Source organism: Triturus cristatus, chromosome 4_2 (assembly GCF_964204655.1).
Source record: "Triturus cristatus chromosome 4_2, aTriCri1.1, whole genome shotgun sequence".
Lineage (NCBI taxonomy): Eukaryota > Metazoa > Chordata > Amphibia > Caudata > Salamandridae > Triturus > Triturus cristatus.
This window is the reverse complement of record NC_140586.1, coordinates 344,917,171-344,932,411: the sequence shown is the minus strand read 5'-3', so window position 1 is coordinate 344,932,411 and position 15,241 is coordinate 344,917,171. Positions and strand designations below refer to the sequence as shown.

The 15,241-nt window shown below is 47.5% G+C and overlaps 1 pseudogene; it reads right to left on the bottom strand.

The window, feature by feature from the left end:
* Positions 1-4,364: 4,364 nt before the first annotated feature.
* Positions 4,365-4,521, bottom strand: LOC146833851 (U2 spliceosomal RNA; annotated as a pseudogene).
* Between the last annotated feature and the right edge of the window lie 10,720 nt (positions 4,522-15,241).

Genomic DNA, 15,241 nt, shown 5'->3' with positions numbered 1-15,241 from the left:
GGCCAAGCACCTCTCCTTCACTTGAATCTTAGGGTATGCATGGTCTGAGCAGTCCAAGGCTCCCTCAGTGGAAGGTGTAGATACAGCACAGTGAACAGAGACGGGCTCACAACTCCAAATGCAACAATAAATCATTGTCCAGCCAAATACTAATGTGAAAAAAGAGAACTATTTTATTATCTACCACAATCAACACAAAAGAAAAATACAACATTCACAAACAAACATACAATTACTCCTTAGGTTTCTTTGGCAATTCCCTGTCCTACTCCCTCCTTGTGCTAGCGGAAGTGATTATTCCCCATTCACTATTGTTAACATCCAGGGTATTTCCCAGTAGCAGTCCGAGTCTCAAGAGTCTACTTTGACTCTAAGTTAAAGTCAACAGTGTTCCAGTTCCAGAGCGCTGCTAGCAGCAAGTTCCCCCAGGGCCAACAGCCCCGAAATCAGTCTTACCCACACCAACAGGCGTTGAGTGTCTTGAATTCCTGTGTGGGCCCTGTCTGTGGGCACTCAAAGCCGCTGCAGTTTAATTCAAATGAGTATGCCACATGCAGCCCAGGAAGCTTCACTCAGCGAGTGCAGAGTCCTTCACTTGTGGTCTCACTCACAAAGCAACCGGAGGGTCTCTGAGGTTTCTTCTGCTGGGTTAGTGTCTGATTTGTCTCCCAGTGGGGAATGGTTTTGATGATCCTATCGCAGGTCCCTCACCTGGGTAATGATGCACAAGTGCTCCCACCGCGTCCTCATTTCTCTGGCAGGGGACTGCAGATCAGGTTGCAGTTCTGGATGGTTCCGGTGACTCCCTCTGTCATATGGGGGCCCGAATTCCACAGCACATGGGTTCCCGCCATATTACCATGGTGAAATCTTCGGCAGTGGCCCCTCCCAGCATATGGGGTCACGGCCCACTACCGCACAAGCCTATGGCCCCTACCACACGGCAGTTGTAGGAAAATGTAATATTATGTGGCATGCCTCAAAGATGATCCTTGAATTCACAACAATAAATCCTTAAATCAGTCCTATTAGTGTGAGAAGAGCAGTTAAACTTTAATGGAGGATCATGTGTTAAGCATTTTACAGTACCATTATGGTTCATAAGTAATTGAGACGACACAATAAAAATCCGATACCAATTTATAAAAATAGAGCTTCTTTAAATATAATTTTAGACACCAAAATGAACTTTTTAAAATACATATAACTGGAGTTATGAATTTTCAAAGCAATGGAAAATAAGTGCATTTGAATACAGTTCTCATTTAACATTGTGGTCAATGGCAAAAACTACAAGTGACAATCGGTGATTTAGGGGTCGATTTGCATTCCACCCTCGCAGAGTAGAGGTGGTGGCCACAACAGTTAGTTCAAATTTACCTGGCCCGTGAAGCCCTGGTGCAATGGTTGTCCTTCCCAGGTCTTCTCTGCCACACCTTCTGAGCACACTGAACATCTGAGTCGCTCGTTCTTCTCTGGGGGAGCCATAGACATTGATGAGCCTAATGGGCTCACGGGCCCACGAGCCGTCCATGACCAGCACTCTGCCGTTGACCTGCTCAGTGACCTTGTCCACGGTGAAATGCCTCCCCTTGATTAGAATGGCCACTCCAGACGATTTGCAATCGTTTCCTCCAGACCAAAAATGAAGGCCCGTGCGTCCACTGCCGTTCGAGCTGGGTGTACGACTGTGCGTACGGAATTCCACATTCCTGCAGAAAGCAGTTATATAGGATCTGGCCGGCCAGGAAGCGCAACGTGCCAACCTGCCTGATATGATCCTTCACGCTCCTGATGTTTAGGGTGAACAACGATATAGCCATTGTCTCAGCGCTAGCAGTCTGTGTCCGGTGTCTGTACCTTTCTGTGGGAAGGGCTACTAAGTCTCCGGGTGCTGAACTGCCTGCAGGCCTCCTGTCTCTGGTTCTGCCTCTTCTGGGCTCTCAATGGAGATCTCCATGGTGGCTTCTGTGACATCTGTCCACACAATGGCCTCTTCTTCGTCCCTCTCGTCCTTTTCTGCTCAGGCCTCCATTGTTTCGCTGACCTTCCAGCGCAGCTTCTTCAGGTCCTCCAGGACATCTGCTATGGGGTCATTTGGGGTGTTTCCGTCATCCTCAATGTCGATGTCCTCCGTTCCAGAGTCCACTGTATCCGTCCTCTTGTCGTCTTGTCTTCCTGGGCCTTGATGATCTTCTTCCAAGTGTAGAAGTCTTCCTTACTAGGCCTTGTGCTCTTCTTGTTCGTCCGGGGGAGGGTCTGGTCTCTCATCTCCTCATCTCCTCCTCACTGATGTCGGGGTCGACCTTGATGTCAGTGTGTGGCGGTGCTTTCCCCATCTTACCTTCTGACCTGGTCTGCCTCCTTTTCTCCTCTTTCTCTTCCTTCTCCTTCTTGCCTTCGTCCCATAGCCTCTGCGATCTGACTTACTTCACTCCTCCTCTATTAGCTGGTCGTCCTTGCTGCTGCTGTTGTCGTCTGGCTTCTTTCCCTTGTTCTTCTTTTTCTTCTTCTTATTTCCTTTTGCCTTGGTTGGGGTCTTCTCTTCTCCTCTTTTCTTGGCTCCTGCTTCTGGCTCTGGGTCCTGGTCCCTCTGATTTTCTGTTGATTGGGCCTCTGGTGCTCTTTCCTCAGGGTCTCCACTGGGGTGCTGGGGTCCCGTTGCTTGTTCCTCCTTCATCAGGGTTGGTGGTTCCTCTGCTGTAGTTGGTTCTGCGACGGGGTCCTCTTGGGCTTGTGCTGGGTCTGGTCCTTTGGTGGTGCCACCTTCAGGCTGGTCCCTTCTGCTCGACCTACCTGGTTGGCTCTGGTTTCTTGTCCGCTTCGATCTTTGCAGCCTTCAGGAGGTTTTTCACCTTGGTGTTGGCAATGGGGTCCACCGTTGGTCTGGTGCTCCTCTGGGCTGGGGTGTCTCCCGTTGCCGCTGCATAGGCCTTTGGCTTGTCTGATTTGGGGCACTGGCAGTACATGTGTTCTTCTCCCCCACAGAAGTTGCACATCTTCTTGCCGGTGCATTGGGTTGTGTCGGGCCCGCTCTGTTTGCAGGTCCTGCAGAACGTCTTCGGGAAGTCTCGTCCTATGTGGTCCACGGCTCGCACTTCCTGCAGGTGAAGGGTTGTCCTGGGTACCTCATTCTCCTTACGTCGGCTCCTAGGTAGAAGCTTTCCTGTGGGTGTTTCATTCTGTCTCTCCCTGCAGGGTCTTTGTGGAGGTTGATAGCTGCTCGCCAGGCCGTGTTCCATATTCTGTTGCTGTCTCTGACCTTGGTGGGTTCATTCATAATAGTGCTGCACCTCTGGAGAAGTGACGCGATGTCTCTGTCTGGGATGTGGGAGTTGGTCATCTTCACCATCACCCTCTTCTCCGTTGTCGCCGGCGCCCATCCTGTAGTCAGGCTGAAGGTGCTGTAGGGTGTCTCCTTCTTCTTCCCCGGGAAGGAATCCCAGTACTTCCTAAAGAGGGCCTGGGTGCTAGAACTCAGGAGAAATATCATGCCTGACGCGGACGCCTGGCAGCACAGCAACTCAATCACTGGGACTCCTGCTGGCTTGAGAACCTTGTTCAAGAACATGTCCCTTTTCAGTCTGGGCCCTTCCTTGTCCCTTACCTCCCACCGCATGAACTGGGCGTGCCGGTGGGAGACATTATACCCATTGAAGGGTTCTGGGGCAGTCCCTTGCCTGGTCCCCACCTCGCCCTTCCCCCTGCTCCCTGGTTTGGCAGCAGTGGAGTTTTCAGGTGCACCTGCCTTAGGCCCTGAGTCCTTCTGGGCACCAGCCTCCCCAGCGCTGTAGCTTGGTTCTGGAGGTGCAGCCTGACTTGTCCCTTTGCCGCCCTCCCAGGGGGCTGGGTGTTGTGCTTCGGGGTGTCCGGTGGGGGGATGCCTTCTGTGATTGTCACTGGGGATCCAGTGTCTATTTTGTCACCCGTTTGGTGGATTTGGGGCTTACCAGTAATGTCTGGGTTCCCGCTGGGTTACCGTTGTTGCCTGCGGTCCACTGTCAGGGTACCTGGGGTGTCTCCCAGCAGACCACAATAGTCTGCAGTGCAAGAGACACTGTCCAGTCACACCCTAGAGCTAAGGCAAGGGTTATAGGTGTTACCACCTAAGCATGAATCCCCTCGCCAGAGGTCTGGGTGCAGTTCAGGCCTGTGAAGGGTGTTAGGAGGGGTTTTAAGCCTCCAGCATTAGTGCACCCAATTGCCAGGAAGGGAGACATATTAGGTAGTGCAACGTTTCCAGGCTCTAATAGCTGACCGTAGACCCTTAGGGGGGCTTTACTATGTGCTTCTAGTGAGCAAAACACATACCAGAACACTGGTATCCTTCCTCCTACTTAGTTAAAAGCTCAGTGGGCCGATTTCGAAATTTGCATACATTTGCATACAGCAAATTTATTCACTTCAAAGTACAAGTCGCAGTTATGATAAATTATTCACATTTACTTGCACAAAAATGTGCGTGCAAAATGATAAGAACAGATACCACACTTGATCTTAGCCAAAAGGTAGAGAAACGTCTGATACCAAAAATGAGTGCCGACCCTCAAAAATGAGTGCTGGTGGCCCCCTCCTTCAACCACCGGCTCAAGTTAACCACTGACCTCCTCAGACTTATCATGAGTGTGCTTTAAAATAAATACCTGCTATTTTTATCGCTACACTAAGTTGGTTCCAGACTGATGCATTCCTGGTTAAATTTGCTGGAATGATTAACCTGCTCAGACACCAGTTCGGTGACCTTTTTCACAAAGCCGTTCATGGGGAACGAGGCATGCTTGGTCCAAGGAAGATGAAGTGGCTTCCCTCGGCGAGGCCTCTGGGGAGGGAAGGTGGGCCCGGTCCAGTACACTCCGGCCTGAGTGATACTGCCTAGTGGATGAAGCAGCAAACTTGAAACACCCAACTGCTCTGTTTACGAATTTCAGTTATCTCACCTGTACCATTTGACTGGCCAGGTGTAATGTCTGAGGCCACCCCAAAACGTCTCCTTGGCTTGCCATAGAATCTAGGTGCCAGGAGTATTTTCATTCAGGGTTGACCATGACGAGACGACTCGCCATGGAAGTAAAACTTTGCATCTTCCAACTACGTGTGGCCGAGATCTCAAAGCTGGGTCTATAGAGAACTCTCTGAGAAGCACTGTGATCAGAACAGTCATGCAGTTATGCTACAAAGGGTGTTCAAAATACATTTCAGCTATGTGCATATTCCACTGCCAGGCATCCAAAGGCTGGAGAGGTTGCAGAAGAGAACAGATAGGGCAATTATAAACTCAACTTGCTTTCTGGCACATAGGCGTTTCGTCGCCAGTGGCCCACGTGTTTGGGAAATACCTTCTAGAGGCATATTCATGTAAAGCTGATGAGATCCAGCACCCAAATATTAATACTATATTAAAATGAGGGCAACTGGAAATATGTGGCAGGGGAGAACAAAATTGTGTGGCAGGGTTCACTAAATTATGCAGCGTGAAAAGGCAAATTAGTCAGCTTAATATTATTTTTTCCATTTTTACACGTGTTAGCACTATCTCAGTAAAGGCTTCACCTCATTAGAACCAGGAAACACAGCAATTAACAACAGAAAGATGGCCTGACAGCCTTTGTGAAGGGCCTTCCACAGTGCAGCAAAATGTGTTGCGATTTTTTTTGTAACAACTTTTCAATTGGAGCTAGAAACACTATTATTTTTGTTAAAATCTGCAGATTATGCAGCACTTGGTGGATTGTGTAACAACTTCTGCAAATCCTTAACTATGCAGAAAATGCAGTGGCTGCCAAATCGCATAATTTCAGTGCCTCTGACAAAATGGAGCAAATTTTAGATAAGTTGGGTGCTATCTTTGCAACAAACTAAGCAAGATTTGACAGATATAAAACCACCTACAATCCAATAACAATGTTAGGCCAACTTCCATGTGTCTGATATTTTTGGGTGTGGCAGAGTACCACCACCCATTGAAGCAGCCAATAGGAGGCTTTGTAGTGCAGTTTATAACTACCCTACACATAACCATTTTTGGAGAGAGGATAGTACCAGTGGCGGCCTGTACTTTTACCAGGTAGGACGGTGGGGGGGGGGGGGCACACATGCACACATACACGCTCACTCACACTCATGCATTCACACATGCAAGCACACATGCACATCCATTCACACAACACTCACTCCTATATATTCATGCATGCACCGAACATGAAAAATAATATCATACCTGCATAGCTCTGCCTCAGAGATCCTAGGAGGGTTGGGACTGCTGCCTTCCAAGTCAATGAGGGAAGGCAGCAGTCCCAAGCCTCAGAGGTCCCAGGAGGGTTGGGACTGTTGCCTTCCCTCATTGGCTGACCATAGGTCAGCCAATGAGGGAAGGCAGCAGTCCGTCCCTCGTCACCGAGTGGGATGGGATCAGTGAGACATCTGACCCCATCCCACTCTGACGAGGTGTCATTGATTGACACTCGCCCCTATGTACTTCGGGGCATAGAACTGAAGCACCCAGATCTGAGGCAATCAGTGTGCCCCCCCCCCCCACACTTTGGCGCGAAAGGAGGGCCTCGAGGTGCTTTGCTAGGCTAAAGATGTCACACCCATGGGAGCTTTGACTTCTTCAGCCCGGTAAAGTTCAGCTCAGAAGGCAAGGAGCCTGCGCATTTAGCACATGACTAGCTCCTGGCTGCCTGACCTGAAAATAAAGAGTGTCTTTCAGCCTGGCCTTTGTTCAGCCTGATAGACATTGTTTATAGAGACCAACAGGTGAGGGTGTGTGGCCTGTCAGCCCATTAGGACGGGCTGTGTAGGGATAGTACGGAGTTAAAGCATTGGTAATGGACTGTTTTGATGGAGGTAACTGTATCTTTCCACACTAGGGCCCAGATTTATTTTTCTGTTGGACAACATTAAGCAACGCTACATGACGCAAAGCAGCACAAATGGAGGCATGGATTGACTTTTTGGTGCTAAAGCATTATAGCAGCGAATGTTGACGCAAGCTGGAAGCCAAAAATGCTTTGTGTCATGGAACCCCACTCCCAGTCTATGTATGCAAAGGAAGTATAGCAGGTTGACAATGGTGCGAAACCACTAGGGGTTAGTGCAAAGCCAGACCTCCTAATCCGGCGTTACCTGGCCTATGCCAAATGAAACCGGACACAAACAAGGGTCTAATGGAACATTGCAAGATATTCCCTAGTGTACAAGGTGTAAGTTTTGCAAAGTTTCACATTTTACGTGGTTTTCACTATGCAGACTGTCATTGTGTTAAACTTACTTCTGAATTCAACACAGATACTGCTGACTCGCCCTTGCATGGTAGTGTAAGCTTAGCATTGCGCTAAGCAGTAATTTGTTGCCCAAGCAGAGTTAGGGTGTAATTTCTAGTAAATCCGGTGCCACATAATTGTTAAATCATTAGTACAAAACAATTTTGCAGATTTTCATTATCCAAATACTGTACCAACCAAGGACATTAAAATACAAAAATAGAATTTCAGTAATGGTGGGTTATCACCTGATTCTTGCAGGTATGTGCTGCTGCTGGTGTTTCTGTGTGATGCTATGGAATGCTGTGTGGCTCAGAGCACCACAAAGTGCTGTAACATCCACGTGAAAGAGTCTAAGTGTTTCTGAAGCCATTCATCTCACTTTATTATGCACAAGATTACTTCCAAGTACACCCACGGCTAATCATTGTTTGTGCTGCACCACTAACATGGATTTCTCTGAAGATAGGAATTCTGATCTAGGACGGATATCTCGCTCCTGCCCCATGATTGACATATGCCTTAACTAAAAGAACAAAGCAAACACAAGGAGATGATGGACGGAGCACTGAAACTTTTCAGGCCCTCACCTCCAGTCACAGATCTGGGTTGAATCCATCATCATTCTTTAGCTCACTTTGCCACCTCAGTTCAGACTCAGCCATATGCAAATCAGTCTTGACCCTTTGCCTCATGGGAACAGTCCAGCCCGAACTGCCAAGCCAGGTCTTCCCTGAACCGGAAACAAGCATCCTGGGACCAGTTTCTGGGTAGCACCCTTCATCAGCCAGGCTAGCTTGAATCCAGTGGCAAAGTGAGCAAGGGACCCATGTCTGGACATACCCTGCCAACTTAGGGCGAACAAAGCAAACACAAGGAGATGATGGACGGAGCCCTGAAACTTTTCAGACACTCACCCCCAGTCATAGATCTGGGTTGAATCCATCATCATTCTTTAGCTCACTCTGCCACCTCCGTTCAGACCCAGCCATATGCAAATCAGTCTTGACCCTTTGCCTCATGGGAACAGTCCAGCCCGAACTGCCAAGCCAGGTCTTCCCTGAACCAGAAACAAGCATCCTGGGACCTGTTTCAGGGTAACACCATTCATCAGCCAGGCTAGCTTGAATCGAGTGGCATAGTAAGCAAGGGACCCACGTCTGGGCATACCCTGCCAACTTTGGGCGAACAAAGCAAACACAAGGAGATGATAGATGGAGCCCTGAAACGTTTCAGACCCTCGCCCCCAGTCATAGATCTAGGTTGAATCCATCATCATTCTTTAGCTCACTTCGCCACCTCAGTTCAGACCTAGCTATATGCAAATCAGTCTTGACCCTGTGCCTCATGGGAACAGTCCGGCCCGAACTGAAAGTCTGAAACCGGTCCTAGGATTCTTGCTTCCAGTCCAGGGAGGACCTGGCCTGGAAGTTCGGGTCGGACTGTTGCCATTGGGCGCAGGGTCAAGACTGATTTGCATATGGCTGGGTCCAAACTGGAATGGCGTGGTGAGCAAAAAAACAATGGATTTAGGCCCAGATCTCTGTACTGGGGTGAATGTATGATATTGTTCTGCATTCTGTCCATCAATTGTTCTTTTTGCATTTGTCACCCTGAGTGGGACGGGTATGCCCAGACTTCGGTCCCGTGCTCTCCATGCCACTGGAGTCATGCTATCCTGGCTGATGAGGGCTGAAATCCCGAAACCGGTCCTAGGATGCTTGTTTCCAGATAAGGGAGGACCTAGCCTGGCAGTTCGGGCTGAACTGTTCCCCTTGGGCGCAGGGTCAAGACCAGTGTTCCCTCGAAGGTGCGCGCCTGTGCACGCGCGCACGTCAGTGCCCCTGAGGACGCAGTGCTGTGTGTGTGGCGTGCACACACATCCCCGAGAGCATTCACACCGCAAAAACAGGCATTTCGAACTTGCAGAGGAAGAGGCATTTAGCAAGTGCTCCCTCCCAAGGAAGGAGCACTTGCTAAATTTCTTTTGTTTTCTAGAGTGCGGCTGTGGGGCTCATTGTGTACTTTTGTTCAAGTATTCATGTTAATTGCAGAGCCCGTCATGAGCTGCGAATAACATGAATGCTTTAAACAAAAGCACACAATTTGCCCCGCAACCACTCTCTAGAAGACAAAAGAAATGCAGCATCAAACACAGTGTGTGCTTTTAGAATCACCAAAAAGCACACGCTGTGTTTGTAGACTTGTTGCATTTTTTCTCTTAATAGAGCTGGGCTGCGGGGTGATTGTGTGCCTTTTTTAAAGTTTTCATGTTAATGGCAGCTCATGAAGGGCGCTGCCATTAACATGAAAACGTTAACAAAGGCGCACAATCACCCCGGTGCTGCGCTCTATTAAGAGAAGAAATGCAGCAGGCATTTGCTTCCAGCCGTGTCATTTAGGAATACGAAAGCCACAGAAGCCCTTTTGACCTCTCTCATTATCATCGTGGACTTCATAAAATGACATTTGTTATGAGTTTGCACAAACACACTATGCTGGAAGGAATAGATCCATAAGGAAGTGTACGAAAACTGTGCGTCCAACTGTTTGGAAGAAACGCATAAGTGCTTACAGGATAGTCTTCTTTTGTTCGCATCAGATCCATCCATTCCAGATAGGCCAAAAGGGGGCCCGGCCGGGTTAAAGCAGTCTGTGTGAAAACTCCTTCTGTGGCTCTTAGTCACACCACAGATAATCTGCTCATTATGTTTCCCATAGTAGCTGTACAAATATAGTATACGATCACACTCTCTTAGTAAATATTGGTGATCTAATTGTAATTTCTTTCCATAATTTATGGGTACCAGAGGGTATCACCTCCTGATCGTGAGGTGTGGATATATACAGTCTTGGAAAAGCGTTCTCCAGCAGGGAAAAACCAAACTCTTCTGGCACTCTAAGATGCGTTTAGAATTGTAAATCTTTCAACTAAATAATAGTTCCAATACATTTTGTTTTGATCATTTTTTTCTCATTCTTTTACTTCAGTTTTCTTTATTTTCTCCCCTTTCATTATTCATAATGTTGATTTCACATCATCTTTTTTTATAGCCATTGTGCTTCACATTATTCACAGGGTCCCCAATGCATTTCGGGCCTTGCCCTTCATCAGGGGGTATTGCCTGCAAATATTAGTGAAGGCGAACGAAGATCAGTCTTCAAGTAATCTCAAAGTGATGTCTGTGTCAGCCTTTAAAATCAGGTGAAGGCAACTTGTTCTGCTGCAATTATTCCCCCTCACTGAAAATGGAAACTCTATTTCACCCAGACATCTTCCCTGCTAGACCCTCAAACAGCAAAGGGCCAACTACAGGCAACACGAGCTTCACACAACTGCACATATGTCTGCACACACGGACACTCATGCACATGCACACAAGCCACACACATTTACAATGCATACAACAGTACCAGAAACATCAAACTCCAAATCCAGCCGACGTCACTGTAGTTTCGTGCTGGACACGTTCTAGTGTCTCAGCAGACACTGAGTTGGTCAGCCACTCCCTTATGGGAGTGTAAACACACCTCACACCCATCCATCACAGGCGTCACGAATGACGTGACCCTGCTAATAAAAGGGCCTGAGTGCACGTGTGTGTGGCCAGTTCCGGTACCCTACCACACTGATTCCGTGTCCATTATTGGTGGCATGTGGGCCCAGGGCACACAACACTACAATGGCGATGAGTGGGTCTGACCCCACCTGCCGTGCTGACCAAAGTGAGGTGCTGTGAAGGTGACCGATGGCAGCATAGATGAAGCGCAGTGACCAACCAGGCACCAGTACACAGACTGGTGTAGAGGGGAAGAAGTCTGCCCACATGAGGAGGAAAGTCACACACTGGTCCACCTCAAATGCTGTTTCTACAGCGCCCACAGTACCCAGCGGAGAAGCGCTCTGACTTGTGCAGGTCAGCTGGACAGCACCTACCTGCAGGTGAGAGGCTCAAGGTCTGAGGCCGCACCGTCGCTGCACCACATGCCTCGAGCTGTCAGCATCGCCCTTACGACAGGGTGGAGGACTCAAGCCTCCCGTGTACAGGCAAGTGACCTGCCCAGTGCAAGAAAGCACAGTCCGCCTCTGCAGTGCGCGCTCCCACCGCCATTTAGCAAGACCCCGCCAGCGGTGCAAGTGGGCCACCAGCGAAGTACTGCAGCACTAATGACAAAGCACCCAAACCAGCACCACTGCTACCCCATTGCCCAGGCCCCTGCAACTCTCACACTGCGTCGAGAGTGAGCCAGAGGCCCTGCATCCAGCCCACACAAAGCCTGTCATGCCAGCACCTCTGCAATAACCCACCTGCTGAGGGGCCGGTAAGAGCTTGCTCAAAGCGCCTTCCGGATATTTGGTGCTGCACCCACAGGCGCGGTCTGGTTAATGGCACACATAGCCTTGGTTGCAGCGCACAAAGACCTTACACTGCCGCACACCGAGGAAAAAAATTAGAGGGAACATTGGTCAAGACTGATTTGCATATGGCTGGGTTCAAACTGGAAAGGCATGGTGAGCAAAAAATGATGGATTTAGGCCCAGATCTCTGTGCTGGGGTGAATGTATGACATTGTTCTGCATTCTGTCCATCAATTGTTCTTTTTGCATTAACTAAAAGAACAGCGCTGAGTCGCATTATTGCACCACGCTTTGTAGCAGCCTGTGCTTGGGGTCTTCTCACAGTGTTACTTGGGTGGGAAAATGTGGTGGCGGCTCCTGCGCTAAGGCAGAGGAGCGTCACCCCACTGCTTTCAGCAGTGCAAAAAGGGAAAACAAAAATGATAACACTGTTGTTATCATTTTATTTTTCCCTCCTGTGGCAGTTTTGCGGGGCGGGGCTAGGCTGCTCATAGAGCAGAGAGAGTAGTGGTGAGCACTTTGTTTGGCCAGCCGTCTTGGGTCGACCAAACAGTCATGCACACTTTGCATGTTTCCCACCAAGCTGTAATACACAGCCTGGTGAGGAACATGCCTAGAATCCCTGTCCCCCGTGTGAGCGCTGAACCGTGGCGTTCTGGCCAATCACAACACTTCAATGCAACTTAGGGGAAGCCTGTGTTTTCCTGCTTCCATTCCGGAATAGTCAGAAGGGAAGTGGAAGAGAGACATAAAATATTTGTTATCTTTTCTACTCCCCACCCCACCAACCCCCGCCACGTCACCCCCCCACCCCCCCACCCCCGGCTCACCACCTCTGATCCATGCCAGCCACCACTGGTGAAATTTACACCTTCAGAAGCCATGTGGCACTGTTTTACCACTTAGATGTGCATGTGAAGCAGAGCTGGTGTTTAATGTTCCTCCAGTCTCGGCCAATCTGTGCCCTTCCAACAACTCATCTTCTTGTTCCCCAACTTCTTCAGTCTGCAGTGGCATGTTGTCTGTGCAGTAGTAAAGGTGTTTTAGATAGATAAAATGTGGTTGTTCAATTTATGGCAAGTGGGAGTTGTACAGGGCATGGGTGTTGGTAGTTTGACTAACCCCTTTGGCTACAAGGGTGTAGGATATATTATGTTGATAAAACAGATTATGACTTCATAATCATTTTTGTCATGTTCACAGTTACTTACACAATGCATATCACGTCTTAGTGATAGTGATAGAGCGGAAATTGCATTCATACTTTTAAAGATGAGCAAAAACTGGACATGACACTTTTTGAGAGAAAAATAAATAAACGTGCAAAAACTTTACGTTATAGAAAAAAAGTTGGAAACAAAGAAGTTTAGTCACTGCATCATAAAAGCATGCAGAAAAAAGAGAAGGCTAAATGATATATGTATAATTAACACAGCTTATGATTTATTAAAGAAAAATTCTTTTATTTTCTTAACATGTGATAGGAAACGTGTGCATGAAGAATTCCAAGTCTGGGCAGTGAACTCCGCTACGCTCGTGGAGCTTGTGGAATTTTCTGCATTCAGCGTTATGCGGAGCTTGCACAGTTCTGAAAAACTTGGCCTCGCATTGCAGAGAGGAGTTTTTTTCCTCGCTCACGTTCAACAACATCAAGTTTGCGAGCGCGAGCGTGGAAAATCAACCTCCCAGCGAGATTTCTCAACGCGGGTGGCCAGATTTCTGATTGCGAGTGGTCGCATATGCTCGCGACCGCTCACGTTGAGAAACCGGCCGCTCTTGTTGGTAAAGCTGCCGCTCAAGTAAAAATCTACTCGAGCAGCAGAAAAGAAGCAGCACCCGCTTGCACTGTGCATGATGCCGTTCGCGATGATTGCTTTGCGGACAAGCACCTGGCACTGACAATCAGCGCAAACTGCATTTATCTAAAGAAACTCCGCCGCTCGCGGAGTTCTGCGTAGCGTGGCAGAATTTTTTGTGCAGTTCGCCAAGTTCCGCATAGCGGAACTCCGTGACCTTCACCCAGGGTTAATGAATTCTCGCGTTATTAAGTTTACCTCAAATCAGCATTTACATAATAGAATAACAAATGAGATTCATGGAATAGCATGATCAATCCTAAATTTGATAGTGAATTTAATAAAATTACTTATATGAGTGATAATGTATGCACCGAAATGACAAAAAGAAAATAGGTGCTACACCTTTGTACTAAAAGATGCTTTTGCGAAACTTTCAGAAAATGTTTTTTACACATGTGCTAATAATAATTGCTTACAACAAAAATGTTTATCTAGATTTCAAAGTGCATTTACATGTTGGTACTTTTAAAATGTAGCAGTACCCTATTACTACTTGAATTAATTTTGACCATACTAAATGTTCTCAAGTGCATCAGAAGTTATACTAGAACTTCGATTTCTATATGTTTTTGTAAATGTAGGATATATATTCTGCATTATGTTAGCCTAAATTAACATAGACTGAACTGTACTCAGGAACTTTTCTGCTTCACTATGCACGCTGAGAATGATAAAAATCACTCAGTGTAACAGTTGACTGTATCAAGTTCTTTCCTTTCTTCATATACTCATGTATAATATAAAGATTTTGTTACAAATATGTTTCTGCTTCAGCTGCCTTGGAAACTGCCCTTTCGAACTTTTATCACAGGCTCTAGCTAAAGGGGCATTGTTTAATGTTTCATGTAACTGGATGACTTAAGGACTGCATAATGGTTCCACCGATTTCCTCTGCATTTTGAGTCTTCTTTACGTCACTCGATCTACATTCCACATGAACTGACCAATGGACTGAGTGGTCTGATCAATGAGGCGACACCAGGAGGTGCCATCCTCGGAAATGCTAATAATATAATATTGCCTGATGAGAAAGTTTCAGGGGATTAGAATTTGGAGAGAGACTCTCGTGCAGCTGATGGTGGTGACGGATAGCTGCAGTTCTGCATGCAGGCAAATTACGAACTGACTGATCCATTGTCCTTGAGCGTCTAATATATCACCTTTTGTGAATTTCCTCAATGATCTGGTCGTGACTCTGATGGCATTCATCATATGCTTCTGAATCCTTTGCCATATGCAACGCTTTGTGGTTTCTGTAACAGTCAGAGATGATTTTTTCAAACAGTGTATCGTTGTTTGCCACACGTTCCTCTATGACATGGGTACTGACAAAAATGTTCCCAAGGGCCAAAAAGTTTGGTTTGTGGTGTGGCTGAGGGCCGCATTGATGCCAGCAGGGTGGGGGTGGGGTGGGTGTTGGGTACTGTAAGGTGGGTGTAGGGGAGGTGAAGCATGCACATCTAGTGGCTGAACTGCATAATATGAAACCAGAAAACCTGGGATCAATCCCAGCTTCCCCCCTTGGTGTGATTCTAGGTGATTGTTTTATTTCACTTTCCCTCCTTTTTTTCTTCATTATCTCATTTAAGAGGACCTTGAAATACATGACTTTGTGACTTCAGGATGTGCGCTGTACAAAACCTTCCCCTGTGTATGATTTACTTGCCTCTTAGTTCACTTATTGTATGTGTGGGTGGAAGGAAGCATGAATGTTTCTTAAATTAATGTTTGATAAAAAAACACTTCTCAATGCACTAATA